Genomic DNA, 16,526 nt, shown 5'->3' on the forward strand with positions numbered 1-16,526 from the left:
GGGACGGAACCCGCAGGGAGCCCCCGCGCTGCCCCCCCGCCCCCCCCCCCCCCTCACCTGCCTCAGTGCGCGGCTCCCCGCTGCCGCGGGGCAGGGCTGGGGGCGCGGGATCAGTGTTTGGAAACGGCAAGTGCAAGCTCCGGCCGTCTCGCGCCATGCGAGGCGACAAGGCTTCCCCCCCTCCACACACCCCCTATTTTTGTTGTTGTTGTTATTCCGTGCTTTACCCTTTAACACTCCCCCGGGGCAGAAGTGTTCACCTTGTCCCTCCCTCTTTGTGTTCCCGTTAGCCTCCCCCCAGCCTGGCAGCGGGGAAACTTTTTAACCCCTGAGCAGCTGTTTCTGGGGCGCTCTCTCCCTCCCTCCTCGCCACCACCCGGCGAGCCCCCGCGGGGAAGCCGCAAACTTCGGCCGCGCACCTTCCGCTCCCGCGCTGCCTCGGAGAGTAGCGACTTCAAAGGGTGCATCTGCATATTGCCTTAGTAACGAGTGACTCACCCAGGCCGCCGGCTCGCTGCTGTTCCTGATGGAGTTAAACTAGCTTGGGTCGATCGCGCCTAGTTCTCGGGGAGAGGGGGGGGGGATTTGGAAAACGGGCAGAGGAAGAAAGGCCGGCGACAGATCAAACCGGGTGTGTCTCCATCGCCGGGTGGTGTTAGGTTTGCAGAGGGGTTTAAGTGTGTTTTGTCTCCGTGGAAGTCCGCACAAGGGGAAGCAAGTAGCTGCAGTTGGGAGTAATGTTTATGTCTGTTAAAAATACTTCTTGCCCGGGTGGGACGCGTTAGCTTTGCGGCAGGGATCAGCTCTGGCTCTGGGAGCCTTCCCAGGAAAGGCACCGCTTGAAGCCGAGACAGCGGGTCTGTCTGTCTCACTCGGAGGGGAGTTGTATTCGCAGGGAAACTTACTCGAGCTCTCTTTTAGTTCCCTGTCCCTTTACCAGTCTCTTCGTAGAGACTTTCGCAGCCCGTAGAGCAAGTGCACTTTTGCCAGCGACGAGGCAAATCGACCTAAACCTCCCCGAGGTGATTGCCACGCTGATGGCCCACAAGGACCAGCGGCGGCGGGACCCTGAATTAACTCTGCCCTGTGCCGCGTTCACCGGCAGCGAGCTTGACGCCGCTGCTCCTCGGCCCTGGCCAGCTGCGGGAGGGGACCTATCCTTGTGACTGGGTGCCCGCACCCACCCGTGACCCTTCCCCGGCGTGGCGGGGACACGGGGCCCTTCCCGGCGGCGCGCCGGGCGCTGGGTGTCGCTGCGAACCAGCGGAGCGCCGCCGCGGGGCTGGGCTCAGGCACGCTTTCCTCATTATTGGACTGTTTTAATTTTGCTTTCCTGGATTTGGAGACGGCAGATGTCTGGAGCCGCCTCTATGATTGCCAGAAGCGCAGAGTCTGGAAGCGAACGACGCAGTTTAGTGTGTGCGAGTGATTTGTGCTGACAGGCTCCAAAATACTACTAATAAGCGTAATGCTCAACTACTAAAAGACGAGTTTGGGGTGGGTTTTTTTGTGGTTGGTTTGGTTGGTTGTTGTTTTCTCTCCCCCCCCCCCCCTTTTTTTTTTTGTCTTATTTTTTCCTTCTTTTTCTTTTCTTCCCTCAGGGTTTGTGTGTGGGTGCAGAGCATTTTTAGGCGGTGCCATCTGTAGAGGGAAAGGTGCCTGCCTAGGTGTCTCCCGCAATGAAGTGCAAAAAGCATGGCCAGAACACAGGGATTTGGGGTGACTTATAACAGGCACGTGGGCACTCCGCGTGAATTACTTTTACAGGGGGCGGCGCGTCTGAGAAAGTGCGGCGGACCAGGTCGGGCGGTTCAGCGGTGCTCCCGTCCGGCAGAGACTGGGCAGCCTGCGCGGGGGGTCTCCGGCGGAGCGTCGTTCGGGTGGGAAGGCAGAGGCCGTGAGGATCTGGCCGTTAAAGCCTCTGCCTTGCGGGAAGAGGGGCTCCTGCCCGCGGCGGGGGGGGGCAGCGGCACGCACGGGCAGGGACTGGGGCGGGGCCGGCGGAGCTGCCCGCGGTGCTGAACCCCACGGTGGTTCTGTCCGCGGTGCTGAACCGCGCCCCTCCGGGGCGCGGCGGAGCTGTCCGCGGTGCTGAACCCGACGGGGCAGGCCCGGCGGAGCTGCCCGCCGTGCTGAACCCGCCCCAGAGCGGCGCCGAGGCGAGCTGGCGGCGGCCTCTTGCCCTTGGCCGTGGCGAGATGCTGGCAGAGACAAGGAGTTTTTCTCCCGCCCCCGGCGGCAGCGGGCGGGCTCGCCCAGGACGAGCAAATGCAGCCCCGGGCATGGGGAAAAGTGAGGCAGGCAGCAGGCAAGGACTATGGGAGAAGTGCAGAAAGAGGGGGTCTGTTTGTGTAGGGTGCCAGGACCACGTGCTGCTGCTTATCACGGGGAAGGCGGCATTGGTAACCTGTAAAATGATTAGATGTTTGCTTTGTGTTTCACAAAAATACTATAGCACGGCATTCACGTTGTGTTTTGTCCTTCAATCTAGTAGGAAAAGGCAGAGCTTAAACATATAGAACCAAAGTTTTGTTGCCCAGCCACACTTAGAAATACCAAAACAAACCTGAGAATGAGACCGTTCTGTTCCTAAGTTTGTCACGTGATTAATAATCGGGAGAGAACTGCGGGTTTTTTATGGGTTACAGGTGATGACTTTCCCTATTGAAATATGTGCGCTGCATTCAGTACTATATTTTTAAGCACCAGTACAGACCTCAATGCAGTACAAAACAGAAAGAAACACAAGATCTTCCTTTGAAGGTCACAGTATTGTTAGTAAGCATTTTGTCATTGGAAGTACTACTGGTGGAAAAATACTAGGTGAAACCCATATGAAGCTGAAGAGGAAACAGTAATTTTATAATAAACAAAATTGAAAACAAAGACAGTTGTGATTTAATGTGACAACTGTTCGCTTCACTTTACAGCCACCATTGAGATGGACTTGAGAATATTGTTTTTGTAACACGAAAGTATAGCAAAGCAGAAGTCACAACATTTTTTAGTATTTTAATAAGTTCTTACTATGTTTCAAGTCAGTGTATGTATATGAGAAAAAGTGTATAGTAGACCTAACTTGTGAACAAAATCTGGGTTAAATATTCTCTTTTTTTTCTTGTTAATTATTAGCCTGATGAGACAATCATGTTATTTATGGGAAGAGTAATGAGGAAAGTAGGTTCTGTATAAATGATCCCAGAAAACCACTTCGTAATTGACTCTGTGGCAGTATTGATACTGAAGCTAATTATTGCAACAGCTGTAAACAAAATTCTGATTATGTTTTTACTCTGTTATAGGTTTACTTTTTGACTACATTTATTTAGATACAAGGAAATATCTGTGAAGACTCAGTAAAACCTAGTGCGGTGGTATAGCAGATTATGATGAATTTTGGTAACACAATTATCATTTTTAGATTGATGAGGTTAATGCTTTCCATGTTGTACGGTGGAAGGGATTTTCTCCTAGCTGTTGACTTGAGATTTTTTTTTTTTTCTCATAAAATAGAGCTTCTTCATCTTTCCCAAGCTTTTTGTTCTTTGGCATCACAGTGATTAATGAGTTTAATTTTTGCAGGCAACTGCCAGGAGGTGCTGAGTAAGATGTATCATGCTGATTGTGTATAACCCTGCTCCTTTTAATTACTGGGATGATAACAATGCATTAATCAGGTGCATAAGAAATTCAGCACTTTTCTGTAACACAAATATTGATCTATTTTATAAGGCGCTGACTACAAAATGATGACCAGAGAAGCCGTTTTTAAATTAAATTTTGTATGATAAGTTATGTGTAAAGAATATTGAACCCTCCACTGAAACATCATAGAACTTTTCTATATAAAGAGCTATATACTGCATTCTTACAGATTCATTACTTAGTCAGAACTCTTATGGGCTTTAATGGGAGACATAACCATAGAAAAATGGTCAGACCCAAAGTAGAAAAGCTTCTGTTACTGTGAATATTCTTTCCGTAAGTAAATTCTGAATTTTTCTTTCTTTCCTGCATTTGCTTAAAACTATATTTGGCCATATATTATACTTTACTAGTTTTGCAATTGATTATTCAGATTGATTTACATTTTGAGAAGTTTTTCGTTCAAATATAAATAACGATAATTTTGAAATGCTTCAGTAAAACTGTGTTTCCTGCTTGAATAAATTAAGGATTAAGTAAATCAAATATCATTTGTTAATAGAGTGAGCCTGAGAAAGTGAGACTCAAAGCCATTAGTGTAAAAAAACTAATTTGGTATGTCAGAGTTGCTGTTGCATGTAATTGAAAGTGTTAATTTTCAGTTCATTATTTCCCTAATGGGAAGAGGTATTGCCTCCTAGAAATGTATGTCAAGGACAGGGTTTCAGAGAGGTTGAGGCCTGAACTGCAGACAGCAGACATTTCAGAAGTGGTATGGTCTTTTCCCAAAGAGATGAGTGATTTGATTGTACAGAAGGGTTTGTAGGACTGCAGGAGTCATAGCCTTACTGTAAGTTACAGTAATTTGAACTGTAACTAGAAGTCTGTCTATGGATCTAAACTGCTGTGCTTATTGACAGAAACTAGTGTTTAAGTCTGTAAGAATCTCCTCTAATGTCTCTTCTTGGTGAGTTCTTGGATGTTGAATTCAGTTATCCTGCAGCCATTAAGATGTAGAGAGCTGGGACTAGTTCTTTCAGTGGAAATAGTTAGGCTCTACTGACATTCTGTAAGATCACCTTTAGAAATTATTAAAAATTACAGCCTGCTTCCTTCAAAAGAAATAGTTATAAACCTTCTAAAAATCATGGAGTTTATTTGTGTGGAAGCCCATCATATGTTTTGTGATTACTGGATGATGGACACTCTGATCTGGAGGCAATGTTTTTTATACTTTACTTTCTAGCTATATTTAGAATTAAACACCTTCTGATATTTGCTGCCTTTAAAATCAGCCTCTTTTTCTGCAATCTTTACTAGCCATGGTGATGATACATGCCCTAAAAAAAATCTGCCAGAGAGAATGTATTTTTAAGTATTCAGGAATAACTGTGTGAAGAGGCTGAATCATCTCTCTAATAGTAGTGAACTGTGCAATAAGTTGGGATACTTCATCTAGAAAACTCAGCTCATGTTACTTCTGCTAGTAGCTCAAGTGCAGAAAGAAGACACTGAGCCCAGGGTCAGAGCAGCTTGTACTGGTTTTCATAGGGCTTTCAAAGACATAGGGGGTGGGGAAAAAAATCTATGAGCATGTTATGCTCTCAATTCCTCTGTATATTTTTGTTTCAGAAGAGGCCAGAAGGAAGACAGGTCTTACAGTGTCCATCACAACTTTGAAAGTGCTCTTTGGGAGTCAGAAGATTTTGTACCTTGAAAGAAAAGCCTTTGCATTAATTTGGGCTAATATATTTATGCTTGTGATGGTCCATCAAAATCTCCCATTATTCATTAACTACAAGTTGATTTTACTGGGATTTTTGCCTGATGTGCTGAATGATTCCCAGCACGTTGCCGGGATATACGTGCATTTTCATCCTGTGACCAAGGGGTGGCAGCGTGTCTTGATGACACTGTTCCTATAGAGCGTCTGGCATTTCATTGCTTTTATAGTAAAGCACCAACCAACCATTTGTTTACATACTTATGCCGACACATGAGGGTTATATTCAACTCCTTATTGCTTTCTCTAGGTTTGATTGAATTGATGACAGCTCTGTAAATCTCCTTTTCACCATCAGGGAAAAATATTTGTTTTCAAAGCTCATAAAAAAATGGTTCCACAGCAGTTTTAAATGGTCCCGTATTCAAGCATGGGGGAAGATCTTTCTTGTAAGGGCATTTTTTTCTCTTTTCTCCAAAAGGAAAACAAAAAACCAGTTTCTTCCCAAACAGATAATTTAGGTCTGTAAATTCAGGGTTTTTTGGAAAAGATATTTGTGGTCAAATCCAAAAATATTTATTGGAATCTATTTACTAATTAGATGCATAAATACTTATTTTGGATCCGGTTCCTACTCACCTATATGCCTCTGAAAATGTTATCTCTATTCATTAAATTGCAGGTGTTTGAAAATGATGACATTCAGTGTGGGTGAGTTAACTTAATTAAAACATATTTTGAGTCTCTGCATTAGTCTTTATGGAGAGATGTAGTGTCCCATAGTCTTTGTTGCCCATATGTCATTAAAAATGAGAGTAAAACTGGGCACATGTAAGTTTTGCAGCACAGAGTGGTGTAAAAGGGAACAAAGGGAGAGTGGTGATGCAGTCCAGTAATGTGCTTCGAAGGGTGAATGGGCTGTGACTTTTGTGTAGTGGAAACACAAGTCCACAACATTTTCACCTGTGCTTGTGAACCTTCATTTCCCACATTCAGCCAGAGTTTTAGTTACTTCTCAGCTTTTAAGCACTTCAATTTAGAGATTTTTCATACTTTGTTTTTTTTAAATAACACTCGAAAGTCTTCCCAAAGATTCCAGCAACGATTAACACAGTTTTTAAGCCTCAGGGAACTTGTAATGTGGAGCCAGGCAAAGAGGAAGAGGGGGTCTGACACTCATCCACATTGCAAGCAGCAAGTATAAGCAAAGCTAATGGGGTATGTGAGGTAATGTGAAAAAGGCCAATATTGTGAATCTCTGCTGATGAAATCTTACCAGATTTCATTTGAGCATATTTTTTAATTGCTTGTCATTTGTGTAGCGTAAATTATTTTCCTCTAAACAAGGTGCTTGTTAGTAGAGCTCTGCTATTACACAGATTCTTCCATGAGTTACAGTCTCTGTGTCTTTTAAAACTGCATTTAACGTTATTATCTTCACTTTGCAGATGGAAAATTGGAGGCTGAATTGACACATGTCATAGTCAGTGCATCTCAGCTCCACAGCAGTGATGGTTTGCTGTGGCTCAGCCCTCTGAGCTATTGCAGTTTCTGGTCCTGGGCCACAGGGGCTTTAAGATTAAATTATTGCAGTTATCTGTAAGGATATCCTTACAGGTGTAAAACTAATTGTGAAGTCTGGCACATTTAAGACTTTGCTGTATCTAGCACTCATTAGTGACAGTTTTCATGTGACATTTCAAACGTCTGATGTTTTCCTCTTGCTGTTCAAGGGTTTGGAGCTTGCTTTGAGAGAAGGGAGATTTAAAACATCCTACGGGGACGATAGGAGTATCTTAATACTTTCATTATATAATATTTTGGGGGTGGTGTGGTTTTTTTTCTTTTTCTTTTTTGTATTTGTCAATAGCATCTGCTCCAGCATTTCAAGTAGATTTCACTCTAGGCAAACCTCAAAAGCGAATGCAAATTTCTCCCCAGGCTTGCTATCTTCGATGTACAGAGCTACATGAAACGGAAAAGTAGCAGTGGGAAATGCCTGGTAACCTCAGCTCTAGTTATACCACAGTCATTAATTTTAAAGTGTTTGTGACAAAAGTATGTGTGTTCCTTATTTTCCATTAAAATGAGCTTCAAATCTCCATAAAAGAAAGTAGTTGTGGTATTTTGGTCAGAGGAGAAATTAAACCCATGGAGGCTGAGCAATTATAGATGTTACTGCAGTCTCCAAGCTGTAGATCTGAAGACACTTGGTGAGCAGAGCCAGCAGCAGGTTTACACAGGATCCCTGTTCCTGCTGCTTTCCTCCCATTGTGACAGAGGCAGAGGGAGAATAATGCCCAGCATCTGGGCAGCAGCAGGAGGCTTATTACTGCCTGTTGTCCCTTCTCAAGGGTGTAAGCAGTGGTTTGCAGAGCCCAGTCATGTAGACTTTGTGTCTGTGAAGACGAACTCAAGTATCCTGCAGTACCTCTTGCTAAGGTGGGCTAAAAAAGGCTTGTATTTTTAAGGCCAGCCTTTGGCAAAAGTATGAAATGAACTGCTGACTGTAGCAAACCAGACATTTATGCTTGTGTCAGAGTCATAGAAAAGCAGTCTGGTGGCAGCTGCTGCTGCGCTTGGCAGGTATAGTGGGTGATATGGGAGGTGGCTCTGGAGTGGATGGCTCTTCCTGTTTGCTCCCAAGACCTCCCAGTTCCTTAGAAGCAATAGAGACTGCAAGCACAACTCAGCTCTTCCACTCTCCATTTCCCCAGCCCTACGTCATGAGAGAAAAACTTACTTGTACTGCTGGTAGGCCAAGAGTCAGTTCTTCCTCCCTGTCTAACAGGTGGCTGCTGGCAACTTTATCTGTCTCTGCCCTGGCGCCTAAAGATGGATCTCCCAGCAAAACCTTAGATGGCTTCTCTCCAGCTGCTTCATAGTGACATGCCCTCTGGCACCGCAAAACACAAGTTTCAGCTGCTGCCTGTCTCTCCTGGTCTCTTCTCAGGACAGGCAGGTCAGGTTATCTCGTAGTCCAGAGCAACACAAGGAGCCATGAGCAGAGAGGAAAGAGGATGTTTGGATCTGCTTTAAATAGTGCTTGACCTCTTGCATAAGAGACTGGTTGTCCCAAGATAACTTTATTGCACACATAGCTCTCAGATTTGTACAGATTGCTCATGGGATTATGTTACATGTGACTGCAGAATCCTATCTTTATTTGTTTGTCATTTATTGCTAAATCCCTACTCATGTTTCTGAATATGTTAAATATGGTTTGGTTCTGTTTTCATTTTTCCTATTTACTTTAGGTGCCAGAAATGAAGGGTAATATTTAAAAGAGGGAGCATCTATTACATTGTTGATAGGGAGGTTGTAGAAATCAACAACAATGTTGCCATAGAGACATAAATGGTTTATAGTGAACCAAAGATTTCCACTTTTACTAGTTTTCCTGCCAGGCATACTGAATGTAAGCACTTTATTGATACATTTCCTCTGTCTGTTTTATATTAACTTTTTTTTTTTTTTTTTTTAATTTGGGTGTTGGTAATCTCAGATACAAGAGGAGGCACCTTGAGAAAACACTAAAGGTATTATAGTGCTTCACAATGGTGTCTGTAATAAAGTGGGTGCTGTTGAAGCAGCTTCTTCATTCTGTTGTGAACTGCAGCACAAACACCACTTGTCAAAACACATACAGTGGTCCACTGCAAATGAGAGTAATTGATAAAGACTGACATAGCCAAGGCTTAGGATCACAGTAACCTGATCTATTTTATTTGCATTGTTTATAGTCAGTGTCTGAGTTTGGTGTGCTTGGAAGAGGCTTTTTCAAGGAGTGGGTAAATTCTCATTGATTTCTGGGCACATTTCCATGCCAAGTGGCATGGATCTGTGGTAGAACATTGGAGTGGCTGTTAGGGAAGTCTTGTCATTCCTGGGTCTACCACTGACCTGCTGCATGACCTTCAGCTAGTTATTTATCATGGTGGGTCAGGACTTGCATCTGTTGGGTACCGTAAAGGAATCAAGGCTGTGACTTCATTTGTGGCTTCACTGCAGTGGTGTAGAATTAAATAATTTATGCTTTGGGGGTAAGAAGAACCCATAGAAACAGGAGATTATTAATAATTAGGAGTGTAGTCATTAATTCTGACAGTGGCAACATTTGTGGGAGTGTTGCTAATAACCAAAACAGGGCTGATTGTGCTTGTTTATGGTGGGCTAAAGGTCTCTCTCATTACAATGTTCCACAGGCAGTGCCAGGAGGTGATAATCACTATAATGCACATTTTTCTTTTAGCTAAGAAAAGCTAATAAGCATCTGTAGTTTTGAAAATGTCAGATTGAGCCAAAGTGCATGCAATTAGATAAGGATAATGTAGCAGATAATAAGAAGATACATGATGCTGGATGAGCAGTTATCAGACTGTTGTGCTTTGGCTGCTAAGTGCTATGTGTCATATAAAAGAAAGTGGTTGTTGGTTGAGGGAAAACATGCCACAAGTTGTCAGAGATGGAAACATGAGCTAATGTGGTAAAGTGACAAGGTTAGTCCTGGGGGAGTAAAAACATGCATGTCAGGCTTTTGATAGATGGAAGGGTTGTCTGGGTTAAAAGTCATGTACTTGGTAAGGTGGGAAAGGCCACTGAGGAAAAAAAAGGAAGCAAATGTGGAAAGGAAGATGGGCAGAATGGAGTAATTTGTGGTTGCTGTCGGTAAGGTTTCTTTTTTCCTGTTTTCAAAGACTCTCTGCCTTGTTTGTGTGATGTCTCAGCTATTCTGGCAGCTTTAGTGAGTTAAAACCTTTCTGAGACAACTTCTTTGCCCAAGAGGAGATACAGCCATGATACACTGATTAAGAGGCTGGATGTAAATTTTCAAGCAGTGTCCTCAGTTTAATTTCCCACTGGGGGAGAGAATGAGGCAGACTCCAAAAGCAGGAGAAAACAGCAAGGGGATGAAAACCAGACAAGGGACAATGAGGGAAAGAAGAAAGAGGAAGGCTGTGATGCACAGAGCTGGATGACAGTTCTGATACTGGAAGCCAAGGAATTTTGCTTCTAAAATATTTTTTCTATAGGACAAACTATTTCTCATGGGTGAGACAGAATATTCCACATTTGCCCTTTCCTTCCACTTAGCCTAATCCAGGAACTAGTTCTGGGCAGGAGGGCAGGTTCTCCCTAATCTGGGAGAAGAGGATTTTTTTGTCTCATATTTTTTCCTGAAATGTCTTTCCCACCATTATTCCACCTCTGTTGAAGTGTTCTGATATCCCTAGAGGGGAGAGGTTGGAAGCCATTTCTCCTATGTTTTGGTTCTATGATAACTTCTACATTTTTTTCTTTTTCTCTTTATAATGCACCAGGTATTTCATATCTTTATAAAATGCCTGACAGAAAAGCTGGTTGTGTATAGTTCTCATCTTCTTCTCTTCTGTAATGTCTTTAGGAAGATATTACGGAATAATTAGTGACCAATTATGTAGTGTTACAGCTGCAATCTCAGAAAAAAAATTACTATCCTTATGAAATGTTTGCGTTGTGGATAACAAATTCAAGGTATATTTTGGCACTTGGAAAACATTGTCCCTTTCCATTTCAATTTATACCAGAATATATCCCTTTTTGGTGTAACTTTAACCTGGATTAACAGTGTTTGTGTTACAGGGTTGTATAGAAGCGTGTGTTTCATACATGTGTTTGGAGAGGTCTCAATCTCCTTATATTCTCAGGCCTTCACTTACAGATAAGAGCTGAGGGTTTCCCACACTACCACCATCCAGTGCAGTCCACATTCCTACATTATGTGACACGACTGCAGTTATGTGGCTTTTCAGGATGAGGCTTCATCTTTCCTGACCCTTCACCATTATGTGTGCCTGCTCAGCTAGGAGATCTGTAACTGAAAAGCACGTTTTCTATACCCCTTTCTTCTTTCAGTCAGTCATTCTGGGAGACTCTTGTCCAGGTCTGTCTATGTGGGTTTGCAAGAATGGAGTTCATAGCATGGACTTGGGGTAGGTTTCTGTTAAGAAACGTTTCAGAAAGCATCACTGAAACATTCACTGTCTATGAGCATTTCAGCTCAGGGTGGGTTGAAATTCTCATCCTGTGATTGTTCAGGGTAGGTCACTTATCACATTCCCAGGATGCAAATTCAGAGCATATGTAAATATGGCCAAAAGGATTACTTCTGTGGCTATTTTTTTGTTTTTGTTTTTACAGTTCAGTCAATAGCAAATTATATGCTACTCAATAAGCTGTTCTTCTCCAGATGCTGGGCAAACTTCATATTAGAGGAGGTTGAAGAGAGGAAATCAGCTGTCTTCTCTGATGTTGAGTCATAAGGGAATACTGTCTTTCACTCCCAGATACAAGGATGCTTATAGCAACTGCACAGCTCTGTAGTGGCGCTCTCCTCCTTGGACAAGCTAGAAAAAAGTGCCTCATGGCACTAGAGAGAGAAGGTGAAGGTTAAGAGCAAGGTTAAAGCAAGTTTAATCCCATTCTGGAAATCTGCATGCGAAATCCCTCAAATTACAACCATGTTCCTTCACTGTTTTTTCCTGCCTGTGCCTAACTGAAGCTCTTCTGGAAGTGGGCCTTTGGCAGATAGCACAACGCTATTGGGCTGGAAAGATACGTGAGAATGCCATAGTCAGCTTTTTAACTGTGTAATTTAGTAGAAAATATAGGGAGCAGCAGTGTGAATCAGAGGATTGAATTTGCTCTAAAAGTTCCACAAAAGGTTCCTCTTTTGCTAAAGACAGATTGTGCCAGTCCAACCTGAAAAACTGTAATTTAATTTGAAAGCACCATTCTGCATTTCTTTCACCTGATCTCGACTGGTGATGAGCCATAAAATTTCTCTGTGGTCCACTGGAGTTCAATAGATGAGAATTTCCTAACTTCATAAAATGATTAAAAGCACTCCAATTGTATATTATTATCGAGGCTTCTGTGAGACAACTCAATCAGCAGGCTTCAGGTACCTTTATGAAAGGTTTGGTGAGCATTGTTTGAACGGCAGATTGCTGAGATAGATATTAATTGAGGGGAACACTAATAAAATGCAAGGCTTTATGCTTAAAATACCTTAAAGAACAGATGATAGCGCATGTGTGTGACAGAGGTTTTTCCAGTTTGCCACAATGCCATGTAGATGAATTGTACAAGGATCAATATCTGTAACAGTGATAAGTGAGATCCATGTGGCTGATTTTGGTAGCAGCCCACTCCTGTGTTTTTCTTTAACCCAGTGCCTTGCACAGCACTGGAAAGCAGAAAGAAATAGATTGGTTTTATGTGTACTGCCTGTATCTCATCTAGAAAACTCATCTCCTCCAGCATGCTGTATCATAAACCAAAAACTGAATCCACTTTTCATCAAATGTTTGTGAGTGATGAACCATTTCCGGACCTTTCTGTTCAAGGCATTTCTACAAACAGAAGAAGAATGATTGATTGGCTCATTGCAAAATACATGTTGGGCATTAGGGATTGCCTTTCTTTTCTCCCTTTTCCCCCTATCATACAGGCTGGCTGTGACTTTCCAAATAGACAAGACAATGTGACTGTTTCTGGTTTACTATTCTGCTTCATTTATTTTCATGAAAGACAGGCAGAGGGATTGTTAAGGGGTGAATGGGCAACCAGATTATCTGTAAACTGAGACTCTTACCATGAGTTTGGATACCCAAAATTTCTAAGATTGGGTGAAGAAATTTGGTGATTACTTTTAGTCAAATGGGTTATTTGAGTTTGTCTATTGACATTGCTAAACTTTCTGATAAAAACTTAGAATAGATATCTGTCATACTTAGTGGTTACTTCTCTTTACTTTCCATGGAGCTCAGAGCACTTCAGCCCCGTATGGCACCAAAATCTCTTCTTTACTTCACAATAACATAATCTTCAGAGTTTCTAAATGTAAATCATGTGCTTGCTAAGAAGCAAAGAGGCTTTTTATACTTAATGGGTCTTATCTCTTATCAAAGCTTAGAATTTTCTATGGCTTGGTCTCTCCCCTTTGCTGGCAATGGTGGAAATGGAGAATCTGTCCATCCTCAAGATATGTAGCTGAGAGAAAGCTTCATTGTCAGACCCAGGCATTCCCAGCATTTTTCTTGGTCAGCTTCAGTAATCACTGCTTCTCATTTATTCAGGTCAATGGGCCCTTCTCTGGGGGCCAGTACAGTTTTTTGAGATAAAAGATTTGTTGGAATATGAATAGATGGCTGTAATCTCTCCATAAATTGATTTAGGCTGGAAATTACAATATTTCTAAGATCTTGAGCTTTAAAGTATTGGAACAGTCTTCCAGTAAGACTGGGCAGAGATAAAAGTCATATCTAGCTTTAAGATAGATTTCAGTAACTCTACTTTTATGGGATTATACCTGCCCTTGCAAGCAGACAAAATGTAAGGTCCCCTTATACAACTAAACCTATTGAAATTTTGCATGCAGCCAGTGAGGAGGTCTCTTCCTCCAGCTAGGTAACAGGAACTTCAGTTTTAATTATGCAGGCTAAATAACTTTGTGAAGAATCTCCTGAATGAGTAAAGTTTATTATACTCTGTAAAAAAAAAAAAAAAAAAAAAAAAAAGTAAAATGGGTTATACAGGGCTGAATCTATCCTTTGCACATATTTTTAAGATTGTTCAGTCAGGTTTATTCAAGAGTCCTTGGATTGTTGCATTTTAAGCAATCTGTGTCAGTTGTATCAGGTACATGATATTTCTCTAAGGACTTCTAGGTACCTGCCCTGTAGGCCACTTTTCCATTTCAAGAGGCAAGATGTTAAGAGGTCTGTCACTACAAGGGCAGCAGCATCTATAGGCATTTAAGTTGCGAATAGTCTGTGTGCACAAATTTTATAGAGCAGTTGTTTTTCCCTTGTTGTTGTAGAATTGTATGTTCTTGTTTCGTCAAAGTGCTTTGGTCTAGCATGTCTACACAAAGTCCCAGAGTCCTTTACAAACAGTACCTTTGCCTATCTCCATAACAAAGACAGATTGCAAAGGAAAGCCTGCAGCTGAGAAACTATTGGAAGAATATCAGACAGTTTGGTTTGTGTTATAGGACTGCTGTAATGTAATCTGAATGCAAATTATCTCCAGATTATGTAAATTGAAGATTTGGGTATCTAAAGAGAATTTAGTAGCTCAGTACATCCAGATGATTGAAAAAACTAGCTCAGGGCTTGAACAACCTTACTGGATATTTCCATTTTTTAGTATAAATGATCCCTAGGCCACAAGAGCAGTGCTGTTTGAGAGAATTGCCCAGCTGTAAGCACCCAAGTCCATCGAAGTCTCTCTGTGAATCAGAAACGGTCAGAGCAAGAGTTCACTTCATCTGGGAACACACCTGGTGCCCTTCAATGGCTCATTGCATTGTGTGGATTCAGAGTGTGTTTAACATGCATTGGAAGGTTTGAGTCCATTATAAAACACCAATAATTTTAGAAACTCTGCCTCGAAGAAGCAAAACTGCCCACATGATGCTTTAGCAGCTGTGGCGTTCATCTAGTGAGAAGTCTGGCTTTGGTTCTCAGCCTTATTCAAAACCCCTTCTCCCAGAATGAGCCCTTGGCTGTTGCTGAAGACTCAAAAAGGCTCTCCTGTCTCTTGTCCTTTCTGAACACAGAAGAGACAGGTGAGTTGGAAAGGAAACCAAGGGAAAGCAAACACAGCTTTATGCTGGTTGGAAGAGCTCTGAGAGGTAGGGCTCTGCTCCTTAGCAGATGTGGGTGTAAAAAATGCCCAAGAAGGGATACTACACATGCCAGGCAATTCATGATAGCTTCTTCCCCTTAATACCCCTAATATGCTGATTTTTCAAGCTCACAGTGGGCTCAAAATGTTGACAAAGTAGGAGTGGCAATGCCGGGCTTATAAGCAGCAGTGTCCTTTATTGCATCTGTCCCTGAGCACTTTTGAAAATTTGACCTACAGCACAGACTTGTTTAAAACTAATGCAGCCACTTCTTCAAATAAAGCGATGAGAGGCATATGTGTGAACATATTTAATGTAGCAAGACTGCTTTAAGACAGAAAATTTCTTACCAGTTATTCCAACATGGGCAGAAGAGCCCTCTCCCTTTTTGGACAATGCAGGAATAGTGCTTTCTGAGCACTAATGAGTGCTGAGGGAGAGGTGGTGATGCAATATCAGTGTGGTTAGAGGCAGGGGATGCAGATGATAGCTTCTCACAAGTGTGAAGAAGTGGTTTGGGTGTACAGGACAGTGGGTATGTTGATGTGGTGGGAATTGCCAAAATAATCTCCAGTTACTCATCCCAGCAGCAGAGGGAAAGCATGCTGCATGCGAGCAGTAAGTCTGCAAACACCATGGCTGTAGCATGTGACTGAAAGTTAGAAAGCTGGCTTCTATTCGTCTATGCCATTTAATTTTTCAGGAGCTTTTAAATCCCTGTGTGGCATTGGGCAGATTTTCCAGAAGATTTTGGTTATGCGTAAAAGCCATCTGATATTGTTTCTACACTGCTGTTAAGATGAAGCATTCTTATTATATCCTATAATCCTGCTCGTGCTTTTTATTCTTGATGATTTTTCTAAGCCCTGGGCTAAAAGGCATTGTGCTAGAAATGATTCACCCAACAAAACGTCCAAACTGTGAAGCACTAAAACTCCTGGCTTTTTTTCTATTTCTCAAGACAGCAAAGATCAAGTGGTAAGCTTATACTGCTTGAAAGTGTTAATATATGTTGAAGACACAGGATTTTCATGGTTATTTGAGCTGGAATTTCACATGCCACCAAACACAGAGTTGATCTAAATCAGTGCCTCCCTGGGATCATGTGTGCCCAAGGGATGAGCATCCCTTACACCAAGGCTATGAGTGCGTGGCCCAGTGCCGTATTCTTGTGGAGGTGCTGAGGGTATCACCAGCACTATGATGCACTGTTGCAGTGCCAGCTTTCAGCTGCTGCTCACTCATATTAGTCAGAACTAATTTATCCACTGATTACTCCCACAGCTGTAAACTTTCAGTTGCTGATAGCGGTTGTTCAGGGTTCCTTTAGATATCTCTACATGGTATTACAATATACATCAGAGAAATCATCACCACGTCAGGCAGTCAAAAAATATAAACAATGCTGGACTTAAAGTTGCTAGTGAATCCCTTCATTCAACTTTTTCTTGTATTCATTACTCTAGTTTCCTTGTGTGACTTATG

At 42.5% G+C, this 16,526-nt stretch overlaps 1 protein-coding gene across 4 annotated transcripts in view; it reads left to right on the forward strand.

Moving 5' to 3' along the window:
• Positions 1-16,526, forward strand: part of DPP6 (dipeptidyl peptidase like 6) — a 567,835-nt gene that overhangs the window by 149,333 nt on the left and 401,976 nt on the right. The window lies entirely within an intron of this gene.

This window comes from Athene noctua, chromosome 2 (assembly GCF_965140245.1).
Source record: "Athene noctua chromosome 2, bAthNoc1.hap1.1, whole genome shotgun sequence".
Lineage (NCBI taxonomy): Eukaryota > Metazoa > Chordata > Aves > Strigiformes > Strigidae > Athene > Athene noctua.